We start from the raw sequence: 13,315 nt of genomic DNA, 5'->3' as shown, positions 1-13,315 counted from the left end.
TGCTGCTGTTGCTGCTGCTGCTGCTGCTGCTGCTGCTGCTGCTGCTGCCGGCGAGGCGGCGGCGGCCGCGCCCTGAGCCGGTTGCATAAGGCGCGATCTCCCGCTCACCCCCGCCAGGCAGCCGCAGCCCGGGGTTGGCTCCCGGGGAAGGCGGCGGCGGCCGAGCGCAAGAAGCCTCGCCCCGGGCCGAGGTGGCGGCTCAGCGAGCTTGGGGCGCGGTCCCGGGGAGGGAGGTGGGAGGCGCTGGGGGCAGGTGGCTCCCGCACGGCCGCTCCCGCCCCGCCCCATGGAGTTGGGGACCCGCTGGTCCCCGGAGCCCGGCCCCGCCCTCAGGCTCGGCCCCGAAGGAGTGGAGGAGAGCGGACACCTGAAGACTTGAGTTGTGTTCCCAACTCTCTCTGTTTTTTTTCTGTTTTACCACTGAGATCGAGGTCTGATTAGATTAAGAATGTACAGACACAGGTCTGTTATATGAACTGGACATGCATTGAAAACAAATTCAAGCAAATTAAATAGTGCAAAAGTAGATTATGAGTAGATTTCATGCCTCTTTAAAGGCGATACTGTCAGTAGGCTGATTTTTATTGATACTGTAGTACTCCTTACTTGCAAAGTGCAGTGGATGTGTATGTTCCACCCTAGCTAGGTGGAAATTTACAGGAAGAAAGAAATATTTAGGTTTTCAGCTGATTTAAGAATCACTTCTTCCAGGAGGACATTCTATAAGAATACACAGTTCTACTTACTTTTCTTAGGAGGAGATAACTTAATGGGCCAGTATTTAAAATTTCTTCAAAGTAACTAATAGGCAGATTAAATGCTGCATTAACTTGTGCTTAACATACAAAAACTCACCGTAGTTGTTTGACTGACTGGAGTTTGGCTGTTGTTGACTGCTACAGAAATGTGCATAAATAATGAATAAAGGGAAAGGATGCATACTTATGTGTTGATTTGAAGGAAGATAGAGGTTGACAAATACTCTTGTTTGCAAAGATTGCTTTGAAGAAGGCAGAAAGAAAGCAGGAAGCACGGCAGTTCAGGTCAATGAAAAGCTCATGGCATCTGGATGAGAGTGAGAGGAAAAGCAATAGGTAATTGATAGAGCACAAAAGTAAAATAAACACTGGGCTGTGGATAAGAAAGACGTATTTTAAATATGCTGTGAGCTAAAAATCAGCCAGGCAACATTGTATTTACTAAAGTGACTAATGATTAGTGTGTCACCACATGTCACATGAACAGAGAGGAAGAATTTTGTATCTTAGATGTTATCAGTGCTGCGAATTCCCAAGAACTGAAATTATGAGCAAGACCTTAACATAAAGACTCTGGTATTCTGAAATACACAGTTTCAAAGCAAAATTGTATGTTTGTGGTCTCTGAATTATCCCTTTTCCTGTTATTTCTACATAGAAATTGTATTGATCCTCTTTACTCAGTATCCAAGTGTCTTGTAAACATGAGCAATAACTTATATCTTATATCCTCCTGAAGGGAGACAGGAAAATTCTCTAATGCATAAGTTATTTTCCACAAATTTTCTGGTCTGTTATAAAAATGGGTAAGACATGCCAAGAAATATCAATAGGCAATGGAAAAGTCACCTAACTCAGGAGAAGCCATGCTGGAATTGGATTCAAACCCTGCCTGTGCCAGAATTCCTTTGGGATATTGGATTAAGCTCTTACTATGTCCTCAAACTGGGTTATTTAGTCAAGCCACATGCCTAACCTTACACCTTAAGGCCCTCTTTGTCCCTCGACTGGATGGTTACACAGACAACTATAGATTAAGATACGAGAATCTGTAGTTTCTATCCTATGCTAAGTGAAATGGTAGCTGGTCCAGCACCAGGTGGGTTAGGAATTAGTTAAATTCACCTTCAATATTTTTGCTCTCTATAGTTTTGGTTGTTAATCCGATGGAAATAAATGCATGTTTGTTTAGTGGTTTGTTGTTTTGGTTTTTTTTTAAGTAAACAGCATAGAATTTTAATGGCTCAAATTATTTTTTTTTCTTGTTAACTACTTCATATCAGCAGTGAAGATGCAATTTTCTGCATGCATGAGTTGTTGAATGTAACATATGAACAGCTAAGAGAACATGAGTTGCCACATGGATTGAATAAGATATTGGAAAAAATAGTTGTCTGGGAAAAAATGTATCTTATTATGAGAATAAAATTACTAACATAGCACGTACTTGCAAGTGGTACATCCATATTTTGAAGAAACCTTAATTAAAACTATTCCAAAGGTTAACTCAAAAAAAGAAACCCCTAGAAATTTCTCATATTTTAAATGTAGTGATATTTGTTTTAAAGTAAATAAAACCCCAAAAATATAGCGAGAAATTACCTGTTAATCAGGTTCTTGTTAAATGTCATGAGCTGGAATCTAATTTACTTTTGACATTATGTAAGACACGTAAACTCGTACCAGAGACAAACCACTGAGTCCTGAATTATTTAGTATGCTGTAATTATTCTGCTCAATTGCGCTTCAACAGAAAACATTATGATGTCTGAGAGTGTGCTATGACCCAATAGTGAAATATAAAAGAGTTTAATTTTCTACTGGTGGAATACATATGTGGAAGTATTTTTTAATGTGGTTAGATAAAACATTTCCCTGTACCAAAATATCAATGTTGCAAAAAAAATACAGATTACAGAAATGCTTCTGTAGCATCAAATACCTGTAGTTTTGATGTTACCATTTTGACACATTGTGCCTTTTAATATCCAGATAATGGATGTGGTGCTGTACATGCATTTTATTAACTCTGAACCTGGCTAATATCCCCACGGGAATTTGCTTGGGCTATTTTAGTGACATAAGTATCAATTTAGGGGGCAGGGGGAGAAGCTATTTTAAATAAGATTTTTTTTATGTATTAAGTTTTTGGGTCCCCTTGGGGGAATAATAGCATAAATTCTGAAGTGTCAGCTATTTTCAAATTTCTTACTAAAGTAATTTTAAAGTAGTGATTTTTTTTTCCATCTGAAAGAGAAGTTTTGAAATCTACAACAGAAAGAGATTAAAGAGAAATATCTTCAAGATAAAAAGTCTATAACTTAAAAATAGATTAATGGCATTTCAGATTGGCAGAATGCTGTCATATGGAAGAGGAAGAAAATAGCATCATATTCTGAATATTGTCTTGCAGATTGTTCACCACTATTAATTCTTCCTTTTTTATATTTCAAAATGAATATATTTCAATATATATATTGTATTTTAAATATATATTCAATTTTATAACATAATCCAGAATATTAAATAAAATTTTAAAAAACCTTGAAAATGCAATTTGCAGATTTTCACATCTCACTTTTCAATTCCACTACCATTAAAGTAAAATAATAATAGCCAAGTAATTGTGTCTATTAATTTCCACAGGTTAGCTGTGAAACATATCTAGCAAAGTCTAAAATCTGAAATCTAAAATTAAACAAGTAATAAGCAAACCAGAATTTGACGTCTGAGTGGCCAGTAAGCAAGTCATAATGCTGAAATAGCCACACAAAACTAGGTCTTGACTAATGTCCCATGGAAATTTGGGGAATGAATGGTGTAGTCATACTGCAGTTATTACAGAGACCTGAGGAGGTAAAGTCTAAAGTTGTTGTCGTGGCATAGACCAGACATTATGGAAGTTTTTCATCCTAGGAAAGCATTTAAGGTTCAAATCCATAGGAAATTAAAATTGATTTTTATAATATTTTGAAATGCTTGTTTATTCTGTAGTTGTGTGAGAACATTCATTTTAAATACTTACATAACATAAAGTGCCTTGTCTCAAGTCATTCACTACATCATGCCAACATTACAGACTTGTGCCAACCTTTCAAAGATGTAGAGAAATATCATCTCTGGTAAATGAAATTTTATTAACAGAAAGCTTCACTATTAATGTAATAGATAATTTTAAAACCCCCTATTTTATTTTTAATTTTATTTGGCTTTGAACAGGTTCTAGAGGTAAATTTTGCCTGAATTCATGAAAATGTGTTTTCACTAGGAGCCATATACACTAGCACCCCAGTAAAATTTAGCCACAAGCTTCCAAAGAAGCATACTGAAATATTCAAATTTTCTCACTCCTAGAACAACCTCATGAACTGCTGATGGACTGAGTTCACAACAGTGAGTCTTTTGGTCCTGAAAAGGTAGAGTTGGGGTTCAGTCCCACTGTCATCCAGAACTGATGTGAATTGAGCAAACTACAAGCTTATACACGTGATACAAAATAATTACATAGAAGGATTTCACATTGTAGTCTGATAGTCTCAAACCAGTGGTTTTGATTTTACTCATTCCACAGCTCCTTCCTATCAGGTATAAAACATGGCACTGACCTGTCAAAGGGATGCATACTTTACATGGCTCTAAAGAATAGGTCATCGTTCATACAGAAAGATTAAGTAAGAGCCAGATGAAAAGTAGAATCTGAGTATAAATCCTTTATAAATGATATTCTGGTGTCATCTCAGGTGTAAGGTAAACAAGATTTGAAAACATGGGGAAACCCCAGACAGGACATGAAATAAAATAGAGGAAGAAACAGACTTCTCCTCAGTACGAAGTGCTATCATTTTCACATTCTTTAAATAGATCCTTTGTTGACCACTAGTTTAACTTGACTCATGTTATGGGTGATTTGAAAATACCTTAACATTTTTTTAAAGTTCTACACCTTAATATTTTTGTTATTCTTAAATTTTTTCTAGACTACCACTGCAGAGCACAGTATCCCTATTCCTTTTTCTTTTCATGTCAAATCACAAAAGCATTCTTTTATACAATCTTAGCTGGCTTGCTATAGGATGACATAAGAGTCTAGAAGAAGTCTTCCAGAGATTGTCAGTGAAATTTTCTGGCACGTTGGCCTGTGTCAAAACAGCATGGAGCAGATGAGCATGAAAATCATGAGCAAAAGTTAAAAAATATGTAACTGTCTCTAAGAAATCACATATGAGCTAGATACCTCTCATATCCATTGTTTGCTTCTGCTTTGTGGGTATGTGCTAGGGAGACAAATTTTAATTTAAATTTTTTTTTTTTAATAAGCATCTTTCAGATCAGCATGTTTTCAGTAAGTACCAGTTGGAAGTATTCAGTGTTTTCATTATCATGCTGAATTTCTAGGTGAAAGGGCTGCTGTACTCATCTTTCAAAGGATTAGAACAGGGTGTCTGCTTTCTGCGCCTTCAGGCACGCATAAGATAGTTTTCAACTTGCCTGTGCTTTCTGAGCTTTCATGTTTGCAACACAGTTAAACTGTATGCCAGAGAACATCTGCCCCTTATTTGTGGTCCCATTGTTTGTGCCTTGATTGCATTTGAAATTTTATCTGATGACCGTGACCATAGTATTATCAATGTTAGCTGGTATAATAGTTCATTCCTGTGACCTCTTCTTCCTAGAAGCACTTCCCTGTACTTGTACTACCATTTCTGATATTGTTGCTATGTTTAAAGAACTTAGGTCTTCTATATGGAACAACATTTTCAGAAATACTTTGCCATGTGGTATAACTGGGCTATATGCTAAAATACTGACTTCTTTAAATTCAGCAGCAAAAACTTCCACTCATTTTCTTTCTTCTCACATGTTCCTTTTCTGTGGTGTGGAAATGAAGAGGGAAAATTACTCTCTTGGAAGCCCAAGAAGCAACTTACAACAGAAGAGGGAGAAAAGAATTTAAAGTATTTAAGAGTTACAGGTACTTGTACTTCTCTGCACATGTTTCAGCATTACTGAATGCTGAAACCACAGTCATTTTGTGGTGCAAGAGACTCATTCCTCAAGCATCTTCTAAGTACATCCCATTCAATGTGATTTTAAATCAAAGTGATCTTGTATTAAGTTTGCGGGATTGAGTTGGTGCATTGTTGGGCTAATAACACAGCTAATAACTGTTTCTGGCACATATGAATTTTGCTTGCTTTTGTTTGTCATGCTTTTGTGCTTCCCTTTTCTCCTGGTATTCCCCTTTCCCCCTTCACAAAGCAGTTTACTTGGAGAAATGACGAAGAGAAAACCCCCTTTTCCTATTCCTGTGGCTCCATTATACATAATCAGAGTCACCAAGCAGCAACAGCAGAACTACTCAGCAGCCTGAGGAGCAAAACAGGTGCTGAGAATGCCCCTAACAGAGACAAAAGCATCCTCCCTGACCAGAGAGCAGTCTGGCTGCACCTGAACACACCGGGGTCTGGGGTGCTTCAATATAGGAGCTGCCAGCAGTCCTGGTCCATTATCTGATCCATGGTAATGGATCAGGTCCAGGGTAGGGGATGAGGCCAGAGGTAGGACTAGAGGCAATATGACAATGTCCATCCACAGGGCAGGACAGCTGAGTTCAGGTAAGTGTGCCTGCCCAGCCCTGAACTCGGACCCTTTGGAGCCTTGAGGTGGAGGGGAGAGCACCCCAAGTGATTGCTGCTGAGGGCCATTAGGGCAAATTTACGTCACTACCTGTTACTTGATTCTTGCAGGTTCTAAGAAGATGGTGGAGCCTCATATCTTCAGCAGTTTTCTGAGAAGTGTTTCTGAAAAAAAAAAAGCCTTTTATGTTCATTCAGGTAACTTCTCATATGAACTGCAGATGAAATCTGTCATATTCAATCACCTTGACTGATAAACCTCATGAGACTAATGGGGAACAAATGTAGGAAGAAAGTTAATGAAGAACAAATAAGGTGACTCAATCACATACTTTACTATCATTAACTTTTTATTTATGCGATACAGGCTCTACTACATGCAAAGAAAATATCTTTTGTATGTGTCAGTTTATGGTGTTTGTAAAATTTAAGCCATGAACATTTCAGACAAATTGGCCATTTTCTTCGTTTCTAACTGCCTGGGGTGCGTCTGTGTTATTAAGTGGTTATCTTAAAAATGAGGAGGTAAGTATGTAGGTATCTTCAAATACTAGTCTGGTAATAAAAGAAAAAAGAACGTGGTAACCACAAGGCAAGTATAGGCACTTTTCAAGTCAGCATTATCTGAGTAAATAGCTATGCTTTTATTTCTGGAAGGGATTTTCTTGCCAAAAACTTCATCTGGATGGAGTTGAATAACTTCTTACACCTATATGAATGATCTTGTTGCAAAATGATTTCCTGCCAAGAAAAAGAAATTGTGTTGAAAAAGAAATTTTTAAGGATATGTCTGTGTGCAGGGGCCATTTTTTATAAATGACTTGCTGAAATCTACATTAGTAGCCTGTGTTGTACACCAGTCCCTTAATAACAATAAAAACAAAATCCCCCCCCTAATAACAATTGGCCTATTGGCTATTTGCAGCCTCACAGTCTTGTCTCAATGGTGTTAACAGACCACTTGCTCCATGAGTCTTAGTGGTCTGTGAGATCCTAGAAAATGTCAAGATAATCCCATTTTGTCTTCTCTCCACTAGAATACTGTTTGCTCAGGTACCACAGTGTTAACAGCATTGAAAATGTCTTTAACATAAGGTAGTGAGCCCTACTTTCCACTGAAAGCAAAAGAAATTCTGCAAGATTTCTCAAGGTCAGCTGATTGTGGAATGATATTCAAAAATGACCAGCCAAAATGGTTTTACTGGAATAATTTGTTGTTGGTATGTTTTCCTACATTTCCATCTGCCTGCAAACCATGATAACTGAAAACTAACAGCCCGGGGAAATCACCTTACAAGTTGCTTTTGCAATTGCAACATTATGCCAAGGCAGGAAAGTTTTTGCCTGACTAGCTTGTGTAATAATCAAAGCAGACAATTACCTAGCTGGAGCAAGAAAAAACACAAACTACAGAAGGGCTTAACTTTTGTGATGGCAGTGACTACAGCATTCTGCCTAGACAGCACAGGTTTCAGGCATGGCAAAAAGTCCCTTCTGTCATGCGTTCTTTTCTGTAAGTAGCTCAGTGAAGACCTCTCACCTGATAAAACAGCAAAGAGCTGGGGGGGGAGGGGAGTTAACGTTTTTCTTTTTTTCTTTTTTTTTTTTTTTTTCTTTTTTTCTTTTTTCTTTTTTACTTTTTTTTTTTTTCTTTTTCAGACATCTTCCAACAATGTGGGCAAGAAAGAACAAAGATAATCAAGGGGAAAGGTGCAGTAGGAAGGCCAGAGAAGCCAGTGATGTGCTGCACATCCTGTCCCCTTTCCTGTGCCCTGCTCCTCAGCATTACATTGCTTTCCAAGCAATGGGTTGGGTATAGGCTCTTTGCATTGTGAGAACTCAAGGAAGAGCAGTGGTGGTAAGGAAAGAAGCAATATGCCATAGTTACACCATAAGGCCTGAGAATTATTCCAACTTTCATACTGACTATTTGTTGCCTGAAATTAAAGTTCAGAAGACTTTACTATCCTTATATACTTCAGGAATAAAGTATTTCTTTGCATCAGTTTTTCTGAAGGGCTTTAGGGCCTTATTATTACTTGTGGGCTCTTGCCTTGCAATGTGAAAAAGGTTTTGTCTGAAAGTTGCTAAAAATCCTTTCCTGAAGGTGTTTTAAGTGTGCTCACAATTTGGTTACTCCATCTTTGTGTTTATTTAATAACAACATTATGTCATTTGTGTGCTTTCCAAATACTATATTCATAAACTAGTGGTTAGTGAAGTATTTTGAAGAAGGTTTCCATAGTAATTTTTAGTAAAAAATTCCAGAATCACCCCCTTGAGGTTTCAAAACCAGAAAAATTATGTGTGAGGTATGTCTAAATATAATCCAGGTAAAGGATCAGCCATTTAATATGCTTCTCTTTTAAGGGTTCCACAATGAACAGTTCAGATATTTTTAAACAGCTTTTCTACAAGGAGCATATTTTTAAGGCATTGTCAGTTGAAATTGCTAAATACTGCTGAGGGTGTAGAAGAGCCACTTGACAGGTCTGGCAGAAGATAATACAGATTTATTGCTAAATAAAATTATTTTTCCTTTCCTCCTCCCAACAGGCAAACTCCAAATGTTAATTTACTGTCTCTAAAACTCAGACGCAGAATAAGCCACTTATCGTCATCCCTACCATGTTTCTCTCATGAATCCCACCGAAAGGCTGTGTAGGTATCTGTCTCTGAAAGCCCTTGGCCTCTTTGCCGTACTGTTGTTCCTCTTCTTTCTGAAAAATATCTCAGGCTTCAAGTCAAACTAAGAAATGATTAGGGGGTTTTGTAATGAAAGTGGTACTTGTGTTGAGATTATCTAACTCTGTTCATTTTTATTGTGTTGTTGTCAATACTGTATGTTTAAAAATTTTGTCTCAATGTGGTGAGACTCTTGTTTTATAGATATTGATATTGGTGTTTTTTCTCATTATTATTTTCTTGTTTTCCTGATTTTCTGATTCAAGTAAGTAGATCCATGCTATGGTTTTGGCTTTCTTTTTCTTTATGTCCAGAGGTACAAGCACTGAAGTTTCTTGATCAGGATTCCCTTTAGAGTAATCTACATAAAATGCATATGTATTGTTCATATCTATGTGGCAATGCAGCTGTCCAACTAACAGGAAATAAAAAGTATATAGAAAATAAGCTTCTACACAGAGCGAGAGTTTTATATAACCTGTTTTGTACAAGTAAATAATAGTAGTTTTTGTCAGTGTGGGAAGCTTTGTACTGCTAATCCTTGCAATTCTGTTTATAATTTAAAGTCAGGACTGTAGGATATTATGTGCCTTAAAGGAAGAAGCAGCCTATGCTGGAGATTGTTTTAGAACATAATCTACATTTCTTCAGCACTTTTATTTCAAGAGCTATAACTGTCACCATATGCAGAAATGTGTGAGCTCTAAGACGCAGACAATATTGAAGACAAAATCAGTATCTGTTATGAAATGGGCCCAAAACTTCATATGGCAATTGTTATTTTTATAATGGTCAAGAAAAAAAAGATTAAAAATTAGTTCTTTTGGAAGACTTTCTAAACTTGATGACAGTGTTACTTTCAGAAAATGTTTTGTGGAAATTTTTTAATTCATACATGGAGTATAAATGAATCTGACAATATACCTGTGTAGTACAAAAGTAATAGAAGCCATGTTGCTATCAGATTTCTGGTATTTAGAAGGCTATGAATGACTTTATAAACACTTTGCTTTACTCATTACTCCACATTCCATGGTGATCTAGTTTAAAAATAACTGTATATGTAGTTATGTAGTATTTACAATATAGAATCCCAACATGGTTTAATTTAAATATATTCTTTCAGGGCTTTTGAAAGATTTCTTTGGCATATATTGAATTCGATAAAATTCAAGTAAATACCCCAAGCAAAAATGAAATTCAAGGAAAAACAGCAAAAAAGTTGTTGAAACAAACAAACACTAAAGCAAGCATTATTCAGCATTAAACACATTTCAGTATTTAAAATATACCCATATTTTTCTAATTTTTGAAGTGTTAAGTCTGCATACTGAGAAACATGGCTCAGTTTAAAACTCACATTAACCTTTCTATTTGACTTGAGGAGTTTAAAAATTTTCATGTATCTGTAGGACTTGTAAGGATAATATAAATATGATTCTTGAACAGAGGCTTTAGTAAAGAAATATCAAACACTTTACTTTGATATTTTTTTTCTTTGTGTCTGTTTAGGATTAGCCCATTTGCAATTAAGGGAAGGTCTCTCATCTCAAAACTTTTAAATCTTTTATTTGTACTATTTCAGTATATTTAAGCACCAACAGGTCAGAATACTTGGGCTGAAATTTATGCACCCCTATTCCTCTCTGCTGTGTGAAGGACATGAATGTATTTCCAGCAGCTTCTTTTAACAGTCAAAGTTTAATTATCATGATGCACATGGTAAATTGTGCCTTATTGGTACTCTTCAAAACAGCTTTTTTTTTTTTTTTTTAATGAGATGCAAAGAGACCTTTTAGGTTTTTTCTTCTCGATATATTTTTCTGCTTCTAAGATACAATTTTTCTTTTAAAGCTTTTAAAACCACCTGTATTTGTGTTTCTTTTGACTTAAAATAGCACATTCTGTAAAATATGCCAACAGTAACAGAATTCTTGTTTGATTTCTGTAACTATTCTTTTAATTAAAACCCTACTTGTATAAAGCTTTGGAAGAAGTCAAACCTTTTTGACATGTGTAAAATGTTATAGGTAATCTAGTCCAAGTAAAGAAAACAAAATAACAATTGTTTTTAGGCCTGCGGGAACAATGGCAATGCCAGATAAAATTAGCAGTGCCACATAAAACCACTAGAATGTTTTGAAATCAGCAGATAGAATGGGGATTAGAATGCCATGCAACCCTCCAGCTGTCCCGGAACAAAACCAGCCTGAAACAGGCTTATTTAACGTTAGCCTGTTTTCTGGCAGTTTGTTTACCTGCTTGAGGCTTGGAGCTTCTGCACTGCCTAATATCTCCACAGGTTAAAAACACCTCAGGTTTCTGGGTGTGCAAGGTTTTCAAGTGTCTGTGCTGCTTAGCTGTCAATATCCAGATATTTGTGGCTGGATATTAAGAAATTTCTACTTTAGTATCTTCTAGAGGAATACGTGGGAGGGCTGGTTTTCCTTTTAACACCTTCCCTTCCTTATGTAATATACTCTCTTTGAGTTTATCTCCCAGAGAACATTTTGAATATTTAACTTGCTTTTCAACACAAAAAAGAACAGATTTATTCATAGGCAGTGATGGTTCATGTGCAAGTTAAATCATGTACAGGGAAAAGTAAAATAATTAATTTGTGGTGCTGCACATCAGCCCAAATACAAGGCTTTTTTGGAGGACTGCTCTGTGCATGACACCAGCTTGGGCAGGAACACTGAGGGTAGGAAATGTGTTTAGCTGCTGAGCGGGACAGATTGCAGAACCTGACCAGCACTGAGGTGTCACAGATGTTGGTAAAATTGACCAGTGGCAAGAACAAGCTCTAAATCTTAGAAGTATAAATTTTAGAAGTTTCTTGAGAAAAATGGCAAAGCGTGTCTTTGCCAAATAGTTTACTTACATTCAAATTGTGGCTATCTCTTTCTGTCCTTCTGGTGCATAAGCTTAACACAAGGCAGCGTTAAGCTGATAGATTGAATCACTCGTGGTATGTATGGACACTTACGTAAATACTGCCTGTAGTTCCTATATTCAGATATTAACAAAATTACTTCCAAACTTCTCTTCAGAGGTGATTTTTTTTTGTGCTCCTTGGATGGTGAAAGCATGTAAGTATGACCCTCCTTCTTCTGATCTCGAAAAAAGACAGCATAAACAGCAGATTGAAGTCCTTGCACCTAAAAGGTGTCTGGGCTTTGAATAGAGAAATTAGTGCCCTCCCTATTTATTATTGAAATTGATAATGTGCAAAGGATTTTTTTGCTTTTTATAGGATTCTTTTCCTTATTGCCAGAAGTATTGTGATCTGCATATGAAATATTCAGTCCCTCAATTTCTTTAAGTGTCTTCTTGTTTGATAGGTTACTGTTGTTTCACACCCAACTGTGACAAGGGGTACTAAATTACAGATTTAAAATTTTTTCAGTAATAAAATTTCTTATTATAATACTTGGCACTGATTTCTGTAATGGTGATTTGACTCCAGTTTAAGCATTAAGTTTCAGCTATTGTAATTTGTTTAACGCTTTTGGACAGTCCATGACAGAATTCCTTTATGAAAATAAGTTTAAGTAATATCATTTTCAAAATTGAATGTATGTCTTGCTCCAGAACAAAAGCAAAGTCATCAAATTTGAAACAACAAATGAAGAGACGTTACTGATACTGTTTTCAGCTGGGTGTTTGCTGATGCAAGAAAGAAACAATGCAAAAAAAACCCAGACAAGATGCGAAAGTCAGATACCATTATGGAAAGTACTGAAGGAGAAAGAAAAAACATAAAAGAAAGATCAACACTGGGAGGTGACTGGAGGCTTTGAACTGTGAAGCAAATGAAAGTGTAGGGAAAAATACCCAACTCCGCAATCTGTTTCTATTCTCACCACAATAACCTTACATATCTTGAGTTTTGGCAGGTCACCTGGACCTTATTGATGCATACAGAGGAGATTACTTTTAGTCCTGAGATACAATTCCTCCTGTTTTTGAACAAAAATACAGAACAGGCCAAAAAACGTCATATGGTATGTCTTCACTTTAAAAGAAATTCAACAGTAAAGTATATACCTGATATGTATTTCACCAACACAGACAGCTTGTGAGAACAACAGAGGCAACCGCTCCCTGTGCTGTATGAAATGTGGTTTCCTGTGACTGCTGACCATGGCTGGATGACTGCTTTCTTTGAAGTACAGCAAAATGTTCTCAACTAACTCCATAACAAGCTATACAATGGCTAGAAGCTTAGGGCAC

The 13,315-nt window shown here is 36.7% G+C and overlaps 1 protein-coding gene across 1 annotated transcript in view; it reads right to left on the bottom strand.

The window, feature by feature from the left end:
• Positions 1-935: 935 nt before the first annotated feature.
• The window catches only part of SLC44A1 (solute carrier family 44 member 1), a 108,816-nt gene continuing 96,436 nt past the window's right edge, over positions 936-13,315 (bottom strand). Inside the window, exons 17-18 of the transcript XR_005255478.1 lie at positions 6,486-6,559; positions 936-1,065 (exon numbers count right to left, since the gene is read on the bottom strand). The gene's annotated coding sequence lies outside the window, so the exon portion shown is untranslated. The remainder of the gene's footprint in view (positions 1,066-6,485; positions 6,560-13,315) is intronic.

This window comes from Motacilla alba, chromosome Z, assembly GCF_015832195.1.
Source record: "Motacilla alba alba isolate MOTALB_02 chromosome Z, Motacilla_alba_V1.0_pri, whole genome shotgun sequence".
In the NCBI taxonomy this organism is placed as follows: Eukaryota; Metazoa; Chordata; class Aves; order Passeriformes; family Motacillidae; genus Motacilla; species Motacilla alba.
This window is presented reverse-complemented; position numbering and strand designations above follow the sequence as displayed.